A 24,370-nucleotide genomic window follows, 5' to 3' on the forward strand; every position below is an offset into this window, starting at 1 on the left:
AGAGTGGTGATGGAAATAACAACTGAGTTTGGTAAGTTTTCAGGGTATGAAATTAATAAAGATGAAACGGAAGTTATGAGTTGGAACATGGGGGGGGATTGACACTAAGAGAGAAATGAGATACCTAGGAGTTAGGATCACTCAAAATATTGCAGACCTCACTAAGGCAAATTTTGAGGGTTAAAAAGGAGATTTGTGCCAGTTTGCGGGGTTCGATGCATCTCCCACTAACATTTTTTGGCCGAGGGAACTTAGTAAAGATGATTGTGCTTCTAAAACTAACTTTCCTGTTTGAAACAATCCCCTTATCTTTTAGAAAAGAGTGGCTCATTAAATTACAGAGCAATATAAGTTTGTTTATCTGGGCATCTAAAGGGCTGCGAATATCATGGCATAAACTTAGGAGGAGGTTGGTGTAGGGGGGTTTAGCGCTACCCGATTTATTGTTTTATTCCTGGACCTTTTTATAAAAAAAACAGCAGAATGCTATTGGACATCCCCACAGATTTAGAGATAGGCAGGATGTTTAGAGTGATGCTGACAAAGAAAACAGGAGCTGATGTGGGTTTTATGTACAAATATGCTGATCCGAAATACTTTAAGAAGGTCAGGCTAAAGATTTTAAAGGACATGGCTGAAATGTGGTATTAAGTTAGAAAGGCCTTAAAAATACCTAATTTCAGTTATTGGGCCCCACTCTGGGATGCACCAGACTCTCCTGAATGGACAAAAGACACACTGGCTTTACCATTAAAAGAAGCGGATATTTTTAGGTGAAAGAAGCTCTTCCCAGATGGTCAGATGGTTTCATGGGGCTGGTGTGAGCATGTGGTAGGCCCAATGCTGTCAAGGTTTAAATTCCTCCAGGTCCAAAGTTGGTTTCTGGCGATGGGTGCAACGTTAGGAGATCCTAATGAATTCGAGGAAAAACTTCTGTCTGCTGAGGTGTGGCGCCACGGCTAGGGCGACTGACTTCGGAATCTGGGGATCACGGTTCGATCGCCGGCAGCAGATTAGCCCAGCACCATGTGACTCTGGGCAATAGCTTGCTTAATCTTCCAGATGGCGCCTAGAGACCCTTACGGGTGATTGTTCGCGCTTTACAAATGTGGATTGTTATTATTGGTAATTTTTGGAGGTTTGGAATGCCAATGTATTGTTACTAAAGACTGTGCAAAACTGGTATTCTATGCTGTGCTTTTAGCGCATAGGGAGATATGTAAACTGTGGGTATCTCCGACACCTCCAACATTGGATGGTTGGTTGAAATCGATGAGTTATATTGTTAATTTGGACATTTCGGATAAGGGGAAAAGGAAATACGAATTTTGGACTCCCTTTGTGTCTAGGGGAACTTTATGAGTGGGGAACTTGGAAAATTGGTCCAATGATTAAGCCTTCTATTTTATGCATGAGCAGATGGACATGGGGAAGGGTCTGTGGTCGATGGAAGGAGGAGGTCTCTTTGAAATACGGCAGGGATGCTGTTTTGGGAACCTTCACCTTAGAACCCATCTTCCAGCGCATGAGGTTTGATGACCCAGGGTCGGCACCATTGGACGGTAGAATGGTGGAGATAAGGCAAATGAGGACAAAAATAAAAAAGCTTCATCACTGTTTGCTGTCTTGAGCTATAGTTTCTACTTGACTTCTGAATAATTGCAATATAAACAATAACGTAAACATTCTCTCTTTCCTTGCTCTAGCAATCTGTATGCCCAACTAGAACTCTAATAACTTGGCTGTGACATTCATATTTACATCTGTAATACAGTCCATTCCAAGAATCCTTGCTGCTACTTTACAGGAGCTCTTTGCATCAAGTAACAATCACAGTCTCATAAATGTCAGATAAATGTTCAAGAAATTAGTTCAACATTTGTTTTCACCAACAACATTACTTTTCCGAATACTACCTATTCCCAGTCTTCATCAATATAAATTTATTTATTTATAAAGTTTTATATAGCGCAAACGTGACCCACAAGGGTATCAGAGCGCTTTACAGTCTAAGAACATAAATGTATGAGGTGGTATATACACATTTAAAAGTGTCAATTCGTACATAAGAAATATAAAAATATATCAATAACAAACATAGAGCACCGTGAAACTGCAGGACATTGTACAATAGGCAGTTAGTGAACATTAGGTGATTGTGCTAGCAAACCTACATATTAAGACCTCAATCTATTCACAATAGATATAAAGTGTATAGAAAAACCAAGAGGGACCCACAGACGGCTAAGCGTTACATTACATACAGTTATTGAGCAGTCTGAGCTGTGATAGTAGTCTTACAAAAAAATAGACTTGTCCATTCCACCTGAGATAGGTAAAGGCATTCGATTCATAAAGGTGACTGTTCATTAGATGTATTTTTACTTCTTTTTTGAAAGCGATGAGGGAAGTGATTCCACGCACTACTGGAGGTAAGGAGTTCCAAATCTAAGGTGCAATCCCTGAGAAAGCTCTACAACCAGTTCTCTTCTTGTGGAAGGATTGAGGTTTCAGAAAGAAAGTGCTCGCACTTCGCAGTTGTCTACAACCTCCAGACCTTTCTAACTTTAGAGCCAAGTAGCTGGGCGTGTTGTTGTGAATTGCTTTGTGTGTCATGCAGGCCACTTTAAGGTGTATTCTTGCCTCGTAAGGCAACCAATTCATGGCTTTCAAGGTTGGTGAGATGTGACTATTTCTTTTTGTTTATGATACCAGACTAGCCGCGGCATTCAGTGCTGTTCTCAGCAGAGCCAGCTTGTATTTAGGGAGACCACAGAGGGTGGTGCTTCCGTAATCTAATCTTGGTAATACTAGGGCTTGTACTGCCATTTTTAGACCAGCCTGAGGGAGGAAGGGTTTGAGTTTCCTTAATATACTCAACTTGTGATTAGCACCCTTGGTGGCGATAGAGATGTGCGACTGCATATTCAGATGTTTGTCTATAGTGATTCCAAGTGATTTTGCTGAGTCAATGATGAGGGGGACACAATCAAAGGAGATTAGGTGTTTTAACCATAGGTCTAGCTTTGGTGTGTGGCTCGATGAGAATTAATTCAATTTTTTTAGTATTCAGCATGAGGTGGTTGTTTGTGAGCCAGCTTTGCCTGTTCAGTAGAGTAGTGTTGAAGGCAATGAAGTCTTCTGGTGAGCTGATTTTCAGATACAGCTGGGTGTCATCTGCGTTCAAGTGATATAGGATGTTCGCTGATTTCAGAGCGTTCGCCAAATTCTCCATTAGGAGGTTGAAAAGAATGGGTGATAGGGCAGATCCCTGAGGAACACCAAGGGTGACCATAGAGGGTTGCGAGAGTGAATTCTTCATCTTGATTCTTTGAGTTCTGTTATTCAAGAAGGAGGAGAACCATTGCAACACTGTGCCCAAGAGACCCATCCTTCGTTCTAATAGGGACAGAAGGTTGTCATGATTGACCGTATCGAAGGCGGAGGACAGATCAAGAAGTATCAACAGGCTTGATTCATAACGGTCAAGCATTTTTAGTATGTCATCCATAATATGTGTGAGAGCAGATTCTGTGCTGTGTCCTTGGCGGAAGCCCAATTGGCGACAGTCTAAGAGGTTGTAATGCTCAATGTGGTTGCAAAGCTGAATTTGTACACATTTCTCCAAAAGTTTAGCCAGAGTGGGGATGTTGGTTATAGGACGGCAGTTGTTTAGATCAGATGGAGTCACGTCTGCTTTCTTTAGAATGGGCGTGACCTGCCCTATTTTAAGGCAGTCCGGAATGACACCTTAACTCAGGGAAGCATTTACAATTTTAGCCCATAGTGGTAGGATCGATGTTTTTAAGGTTTTGAACAGGGAAGGAGGCAGTGGGTCAGAGAAATGATTGGAAGGGTTGATTGATTGAAGAGTGCTATCGATACTTTGTTGAGAGATTGGCGAAAAGGTGTGTCATGAGGCATTGTTTTTAGTGAATTCCCCTGGATTATTAAAATGAACTTTGAATAGATCGCCACAGTTAGGATCTTGGACCATAGTTTGCGGTAGCACCATCCTGGAATGTATGTCAAGCTCGATATTCCTAGTCTTTTCGTGGAAGAAATTGGCAAGCACGTCACAGGTAGGTGTGGCCAGGTCGTTTAAGTCCCTAGAGTTAGTTGTATTGCATGATTGATGCTTGATGATTTCAAAGAGTTTTTTTGGCGGTTCATAGCTTGATTCAGCTGAGTTCTGAAAAAGTCTGCCTTTGCCTTAAGTATCTTTCTATTGTAAGAATTCCTTAGCTTTCTAAGGTGCTCAAGGTTATCAGTGGTAGGAGCTGATTTCCATAGACGCTCTGCAACTCTTAGATGTCTATGCTCCGAGTTCAGTCCCTTGTTGAACCAAGGTTTGGAAATCTTAGTGGAGACGTTTTTTTTTACTGGAGGGGCGCTGTAGAGTCCAGAATTTCGAGTAACGAAGAATTGTAGAAGGTTGTGAGGTCATGTACATCAGGCATGTCCCCCAAGCGGGTCAGAGCAGATTTACAGCGGTTTACCAAGGCGATGGGGTTGATATTTTGTAAGTTCCATTTCCATTGCCTTGTTTTTGAGGGTTGGCCCCTCTTTTGAGTAGCTTCGCTGTTGATGTAGAAGAGGATGCAATAGTGATCAGACCAATCGCATGGGGTGATGGATTCAAGTAGGACGATGTTTGATTTTGCAATAATGAGGTCCAATGTCTCTCCCTTGATATGAGTTGGGCTGTCACAGAATTGATATAGCTCCTGTTCTGACAGAAACTACAATATGATCGTTTGCGTTGTTCCAGTGGAGGTTAAAGTCACCCAAGAAAATATGAGGGACTTGTGAGTTGACATTGGGTGCCATGATCTCCATTATCTCATCAATACAGGTCAAGTTATCGCCTGGGGGGTGGTAGAATATGTGTAGCTTGCTGGTGATGCGCTTAACATCAGAGATATTAATGCAAGAGAATAGCCCGATCTCGTCCGCTTGCTTGACTTAAATTGAGTCCTGATAAATGCAGGCTACCCCTCCCCCTAGTTTGCCAATTCTATCTAGTCGGATTAGGTCATGGGAAGGAGAAACCAGTAAGTCGAGGATGGGTGAGGAGGAGCTGTTTAACCAAGTTTCTGTGCGGACCATAATGCCTAAATCATTCTCTAAAATGTGATTGAATATATCAGTAGCATGTTTGCAAGCAGTTCTGCAATTAATAAGCCCACACTTCAACTTGTTAATAGAGTGGTTTAAAGTAATCTGTTCTAAGTTGATATTTGTGAGGTTATCTCTATTTACAGATCTGTTGTTGATAGTCGGTTCTCTGAGGGGATTGGTTACAATGGTTTGAATAGTGTCATATTGGGACCTACAATTGTCAGTTTCCTGGGCATAAGATTTAAGTAGGTCGTCAGTGTCTCTGTCAGATAGTTCATCACATGACCTCCTAGGCCACGAAGGGGAAGGTAAACAACCCGAGTTAGTGTTTTTGGGGAGAGTGAACTTGGATATGTGTCTAGTGGGTTGGACGTTGATTTGGTTATACTGAATAGAGTTCTCAGTGTGAGCCTTCGTGGGGATGGAGTTACTCATTTGGAGACTGATTTGATTCACAGTGTCATTGGTGGCTCTGTGTAAGATAAGATGTTTTTTATTGATAGTAGAAAGGTTATGCATTTTGTCCTTGAGATGGGATAGGACAGTGGCTAACTCATTAAGTTGCGTGTTCCAGACTGAATTGGAAAAGTAGGGAGTAGGCGTGGGCAAGTGATTAATTCTTCCGCTCATTGCTTCATTGTATTGCCTGTTTTTTCATCACTTTCATTGCATTGCCTGTATTTCACTGCCTCATTGTATTGCCTGTAGTTTCATTGCTGTGTCTGTGACTGCTGTTGTCTGTCTCCCCCGCTGCCTGTACGTGGTCTCTGACCGTTTTTCTCCCTCTGCTCCCCTCGCTGTCCCATGTCTCTCTGCCCAGTTCTTCCTTCTGTTTCCCTTGCTGCCCCAGTGTCTCTCTGCCCATTTTTGCCTTCTGTTCTTAACCGCCCCTGTATTTCTGTGCCCTTTCTGTCTTCTGTGCCACTCGTTTCCCTCCTGATTTTGCACCCTTTTTGCCTTCTGTGTCACTCGTTTACCCCCTGATTTTGTGCCCTTTTGCCTTCTGTGCCACTCGTTTACCCCTGTTTTTGTGCCCTGTTTGCCTTCTTTGCCACTCGTTCCCCTCGATTTTGTGCCCTTCTGCCTTCTGTTCCCTTCGTAGTCCCCCTCCGCCCCCGCTGCTGCGTCCCCTGCAGCCATGCCCCCCTGACTGCCTATTCGCTGCCCCCCTCCCAGCTGCTCCTCCCTCCCACCTCCCCATATATGCCGACGGCTGCGTGGCCGCACCACTGGCGAGCCGAAGGCGCGCCTAAGGCAAGCCCACCTGCGCCCCTCCGTGTCTGGACCGCGCCCAGCACCAGAACCCCTGGCCCCCGCTCCCGCCACGACGACTGCCACCGCTACGATGCCAGGACACTCCACGCCCTCAACCCCGGACAGACCCACACCTGCTTCAAGGCCGCCCCGAAACGCACACACGGTCCCTTCACCTGCCGGAACAGCAGCTACACCAGCCTCAGAATCGACGAACCACCCACAAAGAAAGACCGCACCCACCTGCGATGCATACTACTGAACACCTGCTCTGCGCGCAAACATGCCGTCGAGCTCTGGGACCTGCTCGACACAACATCCCCGGACATAGCCTTCCTGACAGAGACCTGGTTAAACGACTCCTCCGCACCCGACATCGCCATAGCCATCCCAGACGACTACAAGATCACCCGCAAAGACCGCACCAATGGAGTCGGAGGAGGAATCGCCATCGTCCACAAGAACAGCATCAGGGTCTCGACTAGCACCGACGATGCGCTCAGCACCGCTGAACACATGCACTTCCAGATCCACACAGACCCCAACTCCACCCTCAGAGGCACCATCGTCTACCGACCCCCCGGATCCCGCCCCCAGTTCAGCGACTCCATCGCCGACTTCATCAGCATGCACGCCCTGACTTCCACCGACTACATCCTCCTCGGAGACCTGAACTTTCACCTTGAGAACAACAATGACAACAACTCCACAACCCTGATCACTAGCCGCGCCAACCTCGGACTAAAGCAACTCGTAACAACGCCTACCCACTCTGCCAGCCACATGCTCAACCCCGTCTTCTCCTCAAGTCCGCATGCCTCCGTCAGCCACACCACCGAACTCCTCTGGACTGACCACTGCTGCATCCACTTCACCTTCCAGAAACCCACCACACACCACCGCACCCAACAGATCCCCCGCTGCTGCTGGCGCAAAATCACAGAAGACCAACTACATGCAAACCTCGCTCTCAGCCCACCCACCGAACCCTCCAACACCGACGACGCTGCCCACAGCCTCAGACACTGGATGGAGGACTGCGCCAACACCCTCACTCTTCTGAAGAAACCCCCCACAGAGACACCAGCAAGAGGGCCAGCTGGTTCACCCTAGAACTCCTAGCCTTCAAGCAAGCCTGTCGGAAACTAGAGAAGAAATGGCACAGCGAACAAACCCCGGACAACCGCGCAGCACACAACCGCTCTCTGCAACCACCACCACCTCATCAGGGCTGCCAAGAGAACCTCGTTCAAAGACCGCCTCAACAACCACGCACACAATAGCAAGGAGCTCATCAACATCATAAAGGAACTCTCCAACCCCAGCTCCAACACCAACGACATCCCGTCGTCGCAAGCCCTGTGCCACTCCCTCGCCACCTTCTTCCACCGCAAGATAGCAGATATCTACAACAGCTTCAACACCCAGACAGACCCAACAGACAGCAACACAACAGACCCTCCGCACACCATCGACCACAACCCCCTGCTAGCCTGGCCAGAGTGAGCATCGATGACACCATCAAGACCATGAGCACAATCCACTCCGGCTCTCCGTCAGATCCCTTCTCGCACCACGTCTTCAACAAAGCAAGCAGCTCCATCGCACCCCACCTGCGCAACGTCATCAATCTCTCCTGCGAGACCGCGACCTTCCCAGAGAGCTGGAAACATGCCGAGATCAACGCTCTACTGAAAAAACCCAAGGAAGACCCAAGAGACCTCAAGAACTTCCGGCCCATCTCTCTGCTCTGCTCCAAGGTCATCGAGAAAATCGTCAACAGACAGCTAACCCGATACCTCGAAGAAGACAGAATCCTTGACCCTTCCCAGTCAGAGTTCCGCAGCAACCACAGCACCGAGACTGCCCTCATCACCGCCACCGACGACATCAGGACCCTGCTGGACAACGGCGAGACCGCAGCACTCATTCTCCTAGACCTCTCCGCCACCTTCGACACCGTCTGCCACCGCACACTACATGCACGCCTCCACGCCGCAGGGATCCGAGACAAGGCTCTGGAATGGACCACCTCCTTCCTCTCCGGCAGAACCCAGAGCGTCCGCCTCCCCCATTCTGGTCCAAAGCCTCCGAGATCATCTGCGGCATACCCCAGGTATCCTCCCTCAGCCCGACACTGTTCAACATTTACATTTACATGACCTCAACATAATCTCCTACGCCAACGACACTCAACTGATCCTCTCCCTCACCCAGGACCCCATCACCGCCAAAGCCAACCTCCACGAAGGAATGAAGGCCGTTGCTGACTGGATGAAGACCAGCCGTCTGAAGCTGAACTCGGACAAGACGGAGGTCCTCATCCTCGACTCCAACCCTTCAGCCTCGGACGACTCCTGGTGGCCGACGGCACTGGGAGCAGCCCCGACACCCACCGACCATGCACACAACCTGGGAATCATCCTTGACTCAACTCTCTCAATGACCAAGCAGGTCAACACCGTCTCCTCCTCCTGTTTCAACACCCTCCGCATGCTCCCCAAGATCTACAGATGGATCCCGACAGATACAAGAAAGACAGTCACCCAGCAGCAGACTCGACTACAGAAACGCTCTCTACGCGGGAGCCCCGACCAAGCTCATCAAACGACTACAACGCATCCAAAATGCCTCGGCATGACTGATCCTCGATGTACCACGCCACAGCCACATCACCCCCCACCTGAGGGACCTGCACTGGCTCCCCATCAGCAATAGGATACCCTTCAAGCTCCTCATCCACGCACAAAAGGCACTCCACAAGACCGGGCCAGCCTACCTCAACAGACGGCTCTCCTTCAACATCCCCAACCACCAGCTATGCTCCGCCGACCTCTCACGTGCCACCATCCCGCGCATCTGAAAAACAACCACCGGCGGGAAATCCTTCTCCCACCTCGCCGCCAAGACATGGAACACCCTCCCACTGAGCCTACGACAGACCCAAGACCTGTTGAACCTTCAGGAGAATGCTCAAGACCTGGCTGTTCGATCAGTAGCGCCCCCGCCCAGTGCCTTGACACCCTCGCGGGTATGTAGTGCGCTTTACAAATGACTGATTGATTGATTGATTGATTGATTGATTGATTGATTGAGTGATTGAGTGATTGATTGATCAATTGAGGGTGATCTGCCCGTGGAGTCATAGTGCATGGACTCCAAATGCTTGGGGATATCTACATTAGGTAGAGGTGTATGATCCGTTATAGAGGGCGATCTGCCCGTATGTTCTGAATGCAAAACCACGTTCTGCATTTGCTTTGGGAAAGCATCAATAGGGGTAATGTGGGAGGTTGAACCAGGAAGTTTAATGTGGGATCCACATCTGTGAGAGGAGTGGTATAAGGGCTAGACAGCCGGTTGGGGGCTTCCTCGTGAAGTTGGGGAGAGGTCACTGTGTTCTGTGAATGGATGGGCGGGGAGAGAGTAGCAGCTGTAAGGGTTCCCTCAGATATCGAAGAGGACAGTGGGTGAAGGGGGTCGAAGTGATCCACTTTGAATGAGGAGGGGGAGAGGAGTGCGGTGTTGGTGGCATCCCGTTTGTTGCCATCCCGCGAGGAAGGTAGGGATAACAGTGGTGTATCAGACATGATGGGATCAGTAGAACAGCCTAACCTTGTTTCTTCTGGTCTGGGGGCTCCAGGAGTCTCGTCCAAATGGACTAGGTGGTAGTAATTACTGGTGGTTTCTGCACTGTTGAGGATAGAGGCTAAGTACGACCCAGTTGCACCTGTGCAAGGGGGCCCATGCATATTTGGATCGGGTGTGTCTGGGTGGCTGGACATAATAACAGGGACGACATATGTCAGATTGTGCGAGTTTGATGTAGTATTTTGGGGAGGAGTAAGGGAGGCCTCTAAATCCTGAGGATGCGAGGATGCGAGGATGCGGTGAGTATGCTATTCTTATTATTTACTGATTTCTTGATGGTAGGGAAGACCCTGTCAATGATATCGAGATTATCGTTAGAGGCTTGTATGAGCATATTACCATTGTTGTAGATAGTTATGGTGGCACTCGCTGGGCAAAGGTCAGAGGCAGTAACCGTCAATTTGAGGGCATGCTGGGATTTCTTCGTTATGGAAATTCGGAGCATAGCGTAGAAGGTATTTCTCCATTGGGCACGTTTTTTCGTCTGGAAGATAAGGTCATTGGAAATAATGCCTTTGTTAGTGCAGAAGTATGTGTCTAACACATGAGTCTCAGGATGATTTAACAAAAGTCTGTGATAGAACTTCTTTGTAGCGTTTTTAGAGAGGTTGGGTGGGTAGATAATGGTGTAGGCATCGTGGCCAGTAGGTTCAAGGTCTAAGGCCATATTGAATTTATTTATTTATTTCTTATTTATTTTTTACTTTATTTCCTTTTTCCCTTTCTCTCCCTTTCTTTAAATCTCACACTCACCTAAATGTTTAGGAAACATCAGGGGTTCTCAAGGGAAATCAGAGTTCTCTTATGAAGTGGTCCTGGTCAAAGCAATATTATATCGCGACTACCTGGAAAGAATTTTGGAAACTATGAGGAAAAGTATTCCCATCACTCTAATCACTTCAACATCTACATGGAATGCCCTGAGACTATGTTTACAAATAACAGGATAAAGGTTTACCAATATGCTGATGATGCACAACTCTACATGCAAGTCTCCTCTGCTTCTGGCATCTAATGCCTTAAATACTACCTGCACCTCAGCTAGACCTTGATGTCCAGCATCTACATGAAGCTCAACCCCACCACAATAGAATTTCTTCTATTTGACATAGAAACGAAAGGAACTAGTTCCAACTTGACTTAACGATATGAACTTAGACGGATTCTAACCCCAACCTTCATCCAGTGCCATGCCTCTCAGATTATCCATGGATCACCCTACTCACCAGCAGGAAACACATTGCCAAAAATCCATGATGCGGCTGCACCATTTAATGTAGCAAAGAAAGATAAAAATAATTCTTACAGGAAGTAGTTACAGAAATACATTTTAAGTCATTGCCCTCTCAGATATGGATAGTGACAATGCCCTGATCTAGTGACATCCACATTCCACACTAGCCCCCAATGAGAGCACACTACACACTGCAGCATTCCTCATCAAGGGCTTAAAAAATCTGATCACATTACCCACGCCCTGATGGAAATCCACTGACTTCCTTTGCCAGCCTGAGGCATCAACAAATCCAGCTACATCATGATCAATGCCATAGTGATTGACTGCCTTACTATGCTTATCTGACTTGCAAGCTCACCACCTCTACTGGCTCTCGGGCACCTGCAGCTAGACACCTTCTGATTAGAGACAAAAAATTGGAAAAAAACAAAACAACTAGGAAACAGCCTTTATTTATTTATGCAACCATTGTGTGGAACAGCATGCCTGTATCCACCAGGTCTGCCCCAGCCTAGCATCAATTTAGGAAAGAGCATAAGACACATCTCTTCAAAGAACACCACATCATGACAGAGTAACAGTCCATCACCACTCTCAGTTCCCAGCTTTCCCTATTACCTGACTATGGGGCATATTATCAAGCACGGCGTTAAAATTATCGCCGCTATAGCGGCAGAAAACTGCCACTAATGCGGCGATAATGGGCTTAATAATATGCCGCAGAGAATTCCAATAGAAGCCCATGTTGACACCAGAACATGGGCTTCTATGGGAATTCTCAAGGGCATATTATCAAGCCCATTATCGCCGCTTTAGTGGCAGTTTTCTGCCGCTAAAGCGGCGATAACTTTAACGCCGTTTCTTGATAATATGCCCCTATATTTTTCCCTTTGACTCTGTACAGTGCACATTTGCCTTTTGGATAGGTTCAGGCTATATCAATATTACATACATACATACATGCATAACAATAAAAGATACAACTACCTGTGGCTGGCACCCCAAAGCCACGGTCCCAAAGTTTAAGTCAATCAATAAAACAGCAACTGGTTTTAGGCCATACACTGTACTGTTGAGGGATGACACCTCCTTGATGATTACAAAACGTTATACTACACTCATTCAAAAACGAACAAAAAATTAACCCAACTGGTAAGACAATCTTCATAAATATGTTGCAGATGCCTAAAATACGAAAGTCATCGGGCAGTACTGAATTACCTCAGTAGTCTGAGGGGAACAAGTAGTGAAGTATGGAACCTGAGCAATGACTGTTTGAATGTAGGCCATGGAGAATGGCATGTGGTGCTCTTCAGCAGGCTTCTGACCTGGCTGTAGTAAAACATCCTACAACTAATCAACTTGAAAATAACCATTGTAATTATTGTTTTCACTTTTTAAGACTTATACTCTTAAATAACTACAAATGTTATACTCTCCCTTACATTTTATGTGGACGGGGAAAATAGTTGTTATTGCAAGAAGAAAAGATGACTGTCTTAGGAAAAATGCGTTCTCTCTTTACAAAAATTGAATAAATCGAAGTACCTGAGACTTTTTTTTTCAAACAGCATCTGCAGCGTGTTCTCTAAACTGAATGAAGCTGGTTAGCAGCCGCATTTAACACCTTCAGATAATTATTTTACCTTGTCATTGGTTCAAAATATATTGTCCTATTCACTCTTCCCATTGGCAGCCTGAGAACCGGGCTCTGACTAATTAGGGTGCTAATGGAAGAAGCAGGTGGGTCGGTGATGAATTCAACGATGACGTTACTGTTCTTTGTTTAGGCTGTGCGCGTGGATGAAGGGTGAATGCATATCCTCAGGTGCCCCTTGTGGTGTGTTATTGGAAATTGCCTGACACTAGGCATCAGAAGTAATGAAGCAATCATCTATTTTAGCTGTTGCTCTACATTGTGTACTTAATCATGCTATCCGTAGAGACATTTAATTAAAAACAAATAATATTTTTTTAAGATGAGTTGACTGTGTCCGTGATTACAAGTTATGCAGAACTAAATTAACACAAGCATTTATGCGTTAATAGTGTTCCACATAATTCTGAATTGTTTCGCTTTTCCTCACCCATTTTACCAGAAGTGGGAGAACCAAGGAATATTTTTTAGGCCTTTAATTCCCGACGGAAAAATTGCATGAGGCTTTGGCTACAAAAGCAGCCAAGCCTCATTCCACCTGCTAGAAAAGGATTGTCCTCGACATCCCTACTCTTCCAACCTCCTTCCCTCACACCACATCCCACCCACAGGCCCATGTATGAATGAACCATCTGCTCACAGCAGCTGGTAAATGTATCCAGTAAAACACTATGGAACAGGGGTTTCTACAAAGTTTTAGAACCATACAAATTGGTCTTACAAGGCAATTCGCAATACTGGGATGAAATTAATAGGCAGTAATATGCAGTAAGGTAAACATCACATTATACCATGGCCCCACAACTGCACAACTCAGAATCAGGATTATGTGGGTATTTTATTCTATATCATTTATGTTTGCTACATAAGGAACACTGGACCCTATTCGCAAAGGTAAACTTACACCTGAAGTCTAAGTTTAGACCTAAAGTCTACTTTTGGACCCGAGATCTAGGTTTAGGCCTAAAGTTTATGGGCCTGATTCACCAAGGTAAACTTAGACATTTGGTTTAAACTTTAGACTTTTGGAATTCACAAAGGGCTTTACAAGTACTATCTTTATGTCTGCACTCATGCAGAGATCCGGCCTGAGTGCGGACATAAAGATAGTACTCGTAAATTCCCTTTGTGGATTCCCAAAGTCGTAAATTTAGATGTTTGGTCTAAGTTTAGACCAAACGTCCAAGTTTACCTTTGTGAATCGGGCCCAATCTTTATACCCGATGTCCATGTTTAGAACTGAAGTCCAAACTTAGACTTAGGTTCTACACTTAGAATTCAGGTATAAAGATAGACTTTAGTTCTAAACTTAGACTTTATGTTTAAACTCAGATTTTAGGTCTAAACTTAGATTCTCATTCATTCATTTAATCTTTATTCGATCATATAAAAAAGATCACAAAAGCACAAATAAATAAATCACATTTAAAACTAATTTCACAATTTCTACAATAAAACCAAAATTACATAAAATATTAAACAAGGGGAGATTAGCTTTTTCGTGTACTAACTCTGGGTGCTTGTGTTATCATTTTTACATACTCAGTGGCCTGGACGCTGACCCTTTCCTCTTCCTCATACAAGCCCACAGAAATGACACAACTAAATAGCACACCAGGGGGTTGGGAAGTGTTTTCAGAAAATATAATGGCACCTGACATTGCTTAAAATTCATTTTCTTTAAAATTGGTTTAAGGTAGACAGTTCTTTCCTTCTCGTATAGGCTCCAGAATAAGAATATATGCAATTCTGTTTGAGGTGATAAATTATCACAGGGACACAAACTTAAGTCAGCGTGGTTATATGTTTTTTCCCTATAGCCAATCATTAAAGGGATCAGATTAGTATGAAACCTTAATAATATAAATCTATGTTGCATCCTGTTTACATTAGTTAAATAGAAAAAGTCTCCCCCAGTTGGACGTGGGTTGAGGCTATATGCCCGAGCTGCATATTTCTCATTTTGTTGTACTCTTCGTTTGTGGTTGGTCTTCAACATAAATATATCACTCACTCTCTGTTTGGAGACCTTCTTACATGCTAAGGGGTCTTTAAAAAGTTCGTGGAGACCAATCTCCCTTAGCCGTGACTCTACATAGTTGAGCCACCTAGACCTCTTCCACTTGTCCATTGCCAAACAGCTCCTTAGTATTGGCTGATTCAATGGAACTGTATCTCGCCTCCAAATTGAGTGCCAGAGGAGGAGTGGGGCTAGCTGGATATAATCTGAAATACAAGGTATGTCCAATTCCAAGTGTAAAATACCATTTGGAAAGGAGGAGGGTAAACCGACTACCGATTTAAAAAATACATTTTCAATAGTTTGCCGTGGTGTCGTTACAGCCATACCCCACACCCCAGCTCCATAAGTCGCTGCTGCTTTAACTCTAGCCTGATATATATTTTTTATCGGTATTAATGGTGGGGCCCCCAATTTTCTAGCAAAACCTTTTAAGGCAACGATACCCCTCTCCATCACCATCTTTCCACCCTTCATTAGTTTTGCCCACAGTAGATCTTTGTATAAAAGGATACCCAAATAGGGATACGAGTTGACTATCTCGATTTTTTGCGCCCCTGCACAGAAGTGCAGTACCTTTTCTTTATTTGTGGCCCCTGCTATTAATACAAACAACTTGGATTGGTTTACTTTTAGCTTAAGAGAATCTATAACGGAGACATATGCAGTGATCAGCCTTTGTAGCCCAATCCCTGTTCTGGCGATTAAAACCTCATCAACTGCGTAGGCCAATAGAGGTAGCATTTGGTTATCGAAAAGCGGAACGTCCCTAGTAGCCAATGTCAATGCCTTTTCTACTCCATTTGTATATAGGGAAAAAAGAAAAGGGGCCAATACACACCCCTGTCTTACACCCCGGGAGATTCTAAAAGAACGCGTGCAATCTCCATTTTTGGTATAATGCACTGAAGCCGTTGCGTTTGCATATGATTGCCTGATAAAATCTATATGGCAGGTTCAACCCCCATCGTCTCCATTATGGACCATAGCTTATCATGGGCCATGCAATCAAATGCTGTGCTGAGGTCCATGAAGGCCATGTACAGTTTGCCGTTCTTCATTCTGGTGTTCTTTTCTATTGTCAGTGCTAAGTTTAGACACTGATCTACAGTCCCCCTTCCCTGCTGGAAGCCGTACTGGGCGTGTATCAAGATCTTATTTTCTCTTCCCCAATCCTCTAAGCGAGAAAGGAGAAGGCGTCCCATAAGCTTTGATGTTGTGTCCAGCAGGGAGATAGGTCTGTAGTTTTTTGGGTCTGCCCTGTCCCCTTTTTTATAAATGAGTACTATCACCCCTATGGACCACGAAGGGGGTGGAGCTCCCAATGCTATACTATTTAAAACATTTGTTAGTAGTGGGATCCATAAGTCCGGGTTGTCCTGAAAGAGGTCTATTGGGACTCCATCGGGTCCTGGGGCCTTTCCCAAGCTACATGAGTCCAACCCTGCTTTTACTTCAGTAAGTGAAAAAGATAAAGGAACTTGACTTAACTCCTGCATTGGTGCATAACTATTTGGTGTACCTAGGTGTGAAGTAAAGATATTTTCAAAATGTAGTACCCATGCCTCCTCCTCAATATGTATGTCTAAAGATGGATCATTGGAGGTCTTAAAATAAGGCGCATTTACCAGCTTCAGAACTCAAAACTGTTTCCAGATTTAGCTGCTTCATCCAGATTTTCCCATAGCTCCACCCTGATTTCATTTTCTCTTTTTTTCCTTGATAATTTATATGCGGCCCGCAATGTTCTTATTTCTTCATAGTTCCTCTGCTTAGCTTTAAAAGAATGTAGCAGAGCCTTCCTAGTTTTTGTACAAGCAGGGTCAAACCAACTCCCACCTTTGCCTCTATTTGGCGCTTTTGTTTTTGTTAAGGCTGATTTTATATTTCCCAAGATATTACAGAAAGCTTGAACAACTTCATCTGCTTTGGCATCTGGGTCTAAACATAGAAAGATATCTTGTTTGGTATTTTCTATAATTTTTGGGACCAGCTTAGTTTTATCAATGTGTGCCCATTTGAGCTGTACCCCATTTTTCCTAGCTACGATAGGTGTATCCACATTACTTCTCTGTTGTCTCTCAGGTATTGATACATTCAAATCCATTGAAACTATGGCATGGTCGCTAAAAGTTGTAAAGATAGGATCGACCCTTACAACCCTTGCGATGAGCGGAGCCGTCAAAAGTATATAATCAATCGTTGAACCCACCCCATTTCTTTGGAAAGTTTCCGGGAGTATATCTAAACTAAAGTCTGGATCCCGGGTTATTTCCATTTTTAAAGAAGCTAATAACTTATTTAGGCCATTACCATAATCACTGTGGACAAAATGTTGTATGGGATTACCCCGCATATCCTTGAGTCCACATACATGGGTGATATTATGATTACAGGGATGTATGTTAAAATCACCTAGCCATATAATGTTTGTGTTCTGGGACTTATTCCTGTGTACGGTGTCAGATATTGCTTTGTCTAATTCACCCACAATCGTATGCATTGTTGGGCCAAATCGGTTATTATAAAAGTTTACTAAGACCCATATCCCTTCCTGCTGTATTTCCAATACCAAAATATGGAAATTTTCGTTTGGTTGTAAAATTGTTTTTACTTTTACCACTAGGTCGTTCCTAATTAAGGTTAGGATGCCACCCTTTGCCCTCCCTGAAGTAGATGGAATTGCTTCACTCTGATAAGATCTGGAACCGTTTATGAAGATCGGGTCCAGGGCCCAAGTTTCCTGGAAGCCTACTATTTCCTGATCATTCCATGACTGCAGCCAATTTGTATCAGTCAGCTTACGGATGATACCCACCACATTCCATGAGGATATTTTCCATACATTTCTGTGTTTCTCCTGTTGTGGGGAAGGTACACGTGGACTAGGTACATGTAGAATAAGTGGTTGTAAGCTCTCCATATTTACCAAAATTTCGGGGGATTGCCCTTTTCGAGTCTTCTGTGTGCTTGTGTGAGCTGACTGTAGTCAGTCACAAGCATCAAGGTCAGAAAGGGGCGCATATCTGTTCTCCAGCCTCCAGTCGATAGTCCCACTATTTCCCCAGGGATGGCTCTCTAATGATCTTTCCTTAATTTGTAAATCACCCGGGTATCTAAATAGTGTGGGTGGTCTATAGAAAAATCCTAATGGTAAAGCAATAATGTGTGAATTTCTCATATAGACATTACCCAGGTGCTCCAGGATAACGCCAACAGCAAGATTGCTTTTAAAGTTTAAAACCACACAATCTCCTGTCAGATGTTCCCTAGCTGGGCCACCCATGATACCCTTCTTGCCATGATTATCTGGTTTCCAATATTCCTGCCTTTATCCCCCACCATATCCAGGTTTTGATTTAACCAGTGGAGGCTTTTCAACATCAATTGTGTCGTTGATTCTGTTTGTCCTTTCTGCAATGGTGGAACATTCCCCAACACTAAGGCCAAGGGAGCCGCTGCTGGTGGTAAATGTAGGGTCTGTGCCTCATTTACCTGTTTAATCACAATAGAGGTTCTTTCTATTGCCAGGCTATCCTGGTTACCCCCCCCCCCCTATCAGTGTACCATTCTGGCCTATAGGATACATATTAGAATTTACCACTGCCTGGGTTATTCTGTCAGGCACTTCTATAGCATTTCTTACACTGGGAGGCATTGTGTTACAGGGAGCCAAGCAGCTGATTATAAGTGGAGCTGTATTAGAAGTTATTGCCTCTTGATTTTCGTTTGCCTGTTGAGCCCTGTTTGCTAATCCAAGAGATGTATTTAACATCATTGTGCTACAGCCAGATCCCATTCCAGGCTTATCCTGGGGGGGGCGATCTTTCTATCACTTGTGTGAAAGTTTTTAGAACTACCTCTAGTGCATGGAAATTTTCTTTGGCATGAAATTCTAAGGCAGTTAACTTTTCCTCTATCTGATTTAATTTTAGTGAGATAGGGTTTAACATTGTATAAACCAATGTTTCTAATCTCTGCCACATAGGTTCAGTCATAAGGGGGCAGAAAGCCAAGTCTCCTGTTTCTCCATTGATTAGTTCCTGCTGGGCTGTCCCCAATATTACGTCCCCCTCTCGCTTATTAAGTCTTGGGGTTTTTGATGGTTTGGGTCTTTGCGAGCCCCCTGCCCTTTTTCTCTTTACAGCAGTGTCAATGCTACTCTTTGGGAGTCCTTTTATTGCAGCCACCCTTGATGAAACTCTTCGCGAGATGACAGTCAAGTCCATGTCCTTTGGTGTAGGTTCTATACTGGTGGCTTCTTCCGTGACCAAGTCTCTTAGCAGTGGGTCAATTAAATTATGCTTTGCCAATGTCCCTCCAAATATAACCTTTGCTGATTTGGGGGTTCCAGCGATAATCGGCGTTCTGTTATCTCAATCTCTTGTTCCAGGACTGACGTAGCCCTTGTTAAGAAAGAGTCAAGTGTCCCCACTATACTTGTGCCACCACGGGGATTTTGGCCCTCTCGTTTGCTCATTCTAGCTCTGCTTTTTAATGTAATCAGAGGGGTGGTAAATTGGGCAATCAAGGAATAATGATGTCTGTCTCAGGAAACACTCACATGAAAATAATTAAAACGCTTTTGCCTTTGGTCTTCTCTTGACTTTCCTGTAGTTGTTAGAGGGGGGCCCCAGCCCATCCTCCTCTGGGCTCCAACAGGCGTGGACCGGCCCGCCCTTGGCCCGGGTTTCACCCGGGCTCGTCCCCGCGCGCGTCCCGCGTCGCGGTTGGGCGCCGTGATTTTAAGCGCGACCTACGTGCTTGGGCTGCTGGGCGTTGTAGTCCTCCTCCGGGTGTGGGCTCCTCCAGGCGGGCGGGCGGGAAACAAACAAGCAGGCGGCTACAATGCCCCGCGGGTGAGCGCCGTGATTTTAGGCGTGACCTGCGCGCTGGGGCTGCTGGGCGTTGTAGTCCTCCTCCGGGTGTGGGCTCCTCCAGGCGGGCAGGCGGGAAACAAACAAGCAGGCGGCTACAATGCGCCGCGGGTGAGCGCTGTGATTTTAAGCGCGACCTACACGCTGGGGCTGCTGGGCATTGTAGTCCTCCTCCGGGTGTGGGCTCCTCCAGGCGGGCGGGAAACAAACAAGCAGGCGGCTACCATGCGCCGCGGGTGAGCGCCGTGATTTTAAGCGCGACCTATGAGCTGGGGCTGCTGTGCCTTGTGGTCCTCCTCCGGGTGTGAGCTCCTCCAGGCGGACGGGCGGTAAACAAACAAGCAGGTGGCTACAATGCGCCGCGGGTGAGCGCCGTGATTTTAAGCGCGACCTACGCGCTGGGGCTGCTGGGCGTTGTAGTCCTCCTCCAGGTGTGGGCTCCTCCTAAAACAAACAAGCAGGCGGCTACCTTAGATTCTCATTTATGAGGAATTGGCGTTGGGCAGCGCAGCAAGTCTTTTCTTGCTGCCCTTCCCTATGCTAGTGTGAAAGGGCAGGAATGCACCGTAGTTATGAAATATGGTGCATTCCTGCCCTTTACCCCTGTGCTGGTGCACAATTTGCTGCCTAGCACCCAACTTAGGCACTTTTGCATCATGGTGCAAGGGGCCTCTGTTGTAGGAAGGATTGATTTTGTGCAGGAAGGAGCACCTTCCAGCACAAAAACAACCCCAAGAGGCGCTTTTCTCTTTCTATATGTGCTGCAGAATCGAGCACACATAAAAAGAAGAAAAAATTAGTTGAAATAAAAAGTATTTGGAGCCACACTTTACATTCCTGATATATATCATATACGTTCATTTAGCCATTTCCTTTGTTTGTCTATGGGGATTTTCCTATTAAATTAGAAAACCCTTTTTTTGGATGCCTCTTTTGTGACTTGTCACAACTTTCCCAAGATGAAAGTATGTATTATGCACTGCTTTCATTCTAAACTTGGTGCACATTGTTCTTGAAGCTTGTAATAAGCAATGCAAAAATGTGTTTTTTTCTATTGCCTTTTCTGACAACCTTAACCACAGATGAACGATTGATGCCTCTCTGAAGGTGTCTTAATATGAAAAGTGTGATGTGTAACAAAGATGTCTCAGTCCAGTTGTAAGATTGGCTTCCTTGTTATGGGTAATCAGTAGATATATATAATTCTTATTCATTTTCTCTGCCTGTGTAAAAAAATATTACATCACACACAACTCTTTTTAATATTGTGAGCTCCAAAGAGGACAGTGAGGTGGCTCAGGGCTAATAATGGCTGTCCCAGCATTCCAATGTGTGTCTTTCTATTTCTCTCTTATTAATTTAGAACATTCTACCCTCTGGGGGTGCAAAGTTCCGATAACTTTATAGCCCTTATGCATCGGGCTATACCAGTATTAAAGGCCCTTTTCCTTGTTATATGCCCTTGTCTGTGGCTCAAGCCTATCACTCCGGTTTAGGGTCTTTAACAACTGGTATATCCTTCTGCACGAGCTATAAGCCTATATTATATGAGTGGATCCTCAATATGCCACAGCAATATTATGCCATGTTCATTGAATACATGTTATGTCTGTCACCAAGCTGGGGTTTGCTCCCATCAAAGCATATATAAAACTCTAACATGCATAGGACACAACTGTTTGTCTATTGCTGTGTGGAATGCTTTACAAACCTATTTCATCTATATTAGTAATTACAACATTTTGCAGACTATACTCACATATGACCTCAAACATCAGAATCTGTATGTCATGAACCAACTAAGCAATCTTCAAGTCAAACCATATTTGAAACCTGGAAGGACTGGTTGTAAAACGTAGCTGGTAAAATGGATTTGACAATGGGCTGCAATGCAGCCAGAATCTGTGTTCCTGCCCTCGCTGGACCCAACACTCCACATCCCCAACTCTCATTTATCCTTTACTCTGAGCAGATAGTAAATGTGAGTGATAAGTCCTAAACAAAAGAAAAAAACTGTACGAAATATCAAATGGGAAAACTGGGCCAACACAGCCATTCCCCATTCCATGAGGGTCAATTCGTAATTACATGGTTCCGGTGGGATATTACTATATGGTACCATTTTTTATGGATGCGGTTTATCACCTCACCGGTACCATCCAACTCATATTCTGGGCCTTAATGTACACAATTAAGCTATACACCAATAATATGACTTCCACAATAACCATTCAGTCTGGTTGGACCTCCACAACAACGAATGGTTATTTGGTGACAAAATGTTACATTAAAATTGAAAAATAAAACAAAATATTATGAAATAAAGATATGTGTTCCCCTAAACGTCCTTTACATGATTCCATTTGCCTTTTGGGTGATCGGGGTGATCTGTGAATACCTTGCTACATATAAAGGGGTACATGCATCAACCATTTTTGCGAGCGCAAACGGTGCGATTCGCAAAAATCGGCCGTTTGCACCCGCAAAAAGGGCATTTGCAATGCATGAAGGGTCAAGGCACTCGCAATTTGAGAATTCGCAATTAATTGTGAGTTCTCAAATTGCGATTGCATTTAAGGATTCGCAAATTGCGATTCCTTAAAAGCAATGCATTAAAGTAAAATAATTAGCGATTTCGCTGATAGGGGGCGCAAATTACCATGAAGTTGAACTTCATGGTAATTTGCAAAAACTTTGAAAAATGCACGAAAGTGCATTTTTCGAAGTGGTAGGTTACACACACACATGTCCTTTGGACATGTGTGTGTGCAACATTTGTACACAGATCGATTTCAGGGGTGCAACAGGGTGTCGTTGTGACACCCTTGCACCCTTGAAATTGCATTCTCAATTTGCGATTCTCTAATTGAGAATCGCAAATTGAGAATGTCCTCCCATTCATTCCTATGGGCCTCTAGACCCATAGGAATGAATGGGGAGGTATTCCTTAATTGTGACTCGCAATTTGCGACTCGCAATTAAGAAATATTTAGGAAATCGCTATTTTGAAAGCAATTTTTACATGCATAGGCTTTTGCGATTTCTTATTAGCGAATCCTTATTTTTTGCTAATAAGGAATCGCAAATGGCATTTTTGATGCATGTGCTAGAAAGTGCTTTATTGGTTGTAAAGCAAATCATAGAGATCCTGAATCAGAGACATGCTAATATCTGACATGAACCATTCTTTAGAAATCGGGTTAGTAGTTGTTCAGCCTTTGTCTGTAGCAGAGCGCTGTGTGTCACTGAAGCTTGTGTATTGCACATGGAAGCTTTTTCACTGTACTATTCTTCCAGAGAGCAAGCAACTTCATTTAATACATTGATATGTCTGTTGAAGACATTTTTCCTAATTACTCCAGCAAATAAAACTTTACGAAAATGATGTTCTGTTCATATTATGTGCCAATCAAGTCATAGCCGCCATCATGGTGCAAACGTGGCTCATTCATGTTTAACTTTTTTAGGTTTGACACGTGTGGCACTTGCACCATTAATGGTTAAGTGGCGGGGGACTGGGGCCCCTCCCTCCTCCCATCCGTTGTTCATTAAACTGACACTGTGTACAGAAGTGCACAAGTTACAGAATGTTTCAGACCTTAGAAATTTTAATGTTATAGTTATAAGGATTTCTAAGGTTTGTTTAGTTGAAGTTGGTATTGTATAGAAAATATAAATAATTTTTTTTAACTATAACTAAGGTTTAACTTTTTTTTGTCATTGAATTTCAATGTTTTTAGTTTTTGCAAAAATATGTTTCAAATTGTAGAGTGGAGTGTTGTCAAGTGAAGTGTTGTCGAGTGAAGCTCATCACATAGAATATCGTCGAGTGGAGTGTCATCACGTAGTGTCGTAGAGTGGCATAGAGTGACATAGATTGGAGTATAGAGTTGTAGAGTGGAGGTCAAAGAGTGGAGTAGAGAATCTTACTGTGGAGTGTCCTTGAGCGGACTGTAGTGAAGTAGAGTGGAGGAGATTGTCATATAGTGTAGTGTTGTTCAGTCGTAGAGTGGCATATCATCGAGTGGAGTGGCGTATAGTGGAGTACAATGGAGTAGAGAAGCTTAGAGTGGAGGAGCATACAGTGGAGTAGAGTGTTCTATAGTTTAGTGGCGAAGAGTGGAGTGGGGTGTCTTGGAGTGGAGGACAGTGGAATAACTGTTGTAGGGTGGAGTGTTGATGAGTAGAGTGTCGAACAGTAGAGTGGAGGAGAGTGTTCTACAGTATAGTCATAGGCTGGCCTGTCGTACAGTAGAGTGTTGTAGAGTGTAGTAGAGTGGCATAGAGGGGATGGGCATACAGTGGAGTAGAGTGCTCTAGAGTGGAGTGGAGTACAATGAAGTGGTGTGTCATAGAGTGCAGTGGAGTGTCATAAAGTGGAGTGGAATACCACAGAGTGGAGTGTCGTAAAGTTAAATATCATTTGGGGATGTGTTGTCAAGTGGAGTGTCGTGAGTGTAGTGTAGTCGAGTAGAGTATTGTAAAGTGGCATAGAGTGCAGGAAAGTGTTGTAAAGTGTGGTGGTATAGAGTGGAGTAGGGTGCAGTAAAGTG

The sequence above is a fragment of the Triturus cristatus genome, chromosome 12, assembly GCF_964204655.1.
Source record: "Triturus cristatus chromosome 12, aTriCri1.1, whole genome shotgun sequence".
Lineage (NCBI taxonomy): Eukaryota > Metazoa > Chordata > Amphibia > Caudata > Salamandridae > Triturus > Triturus cristatus.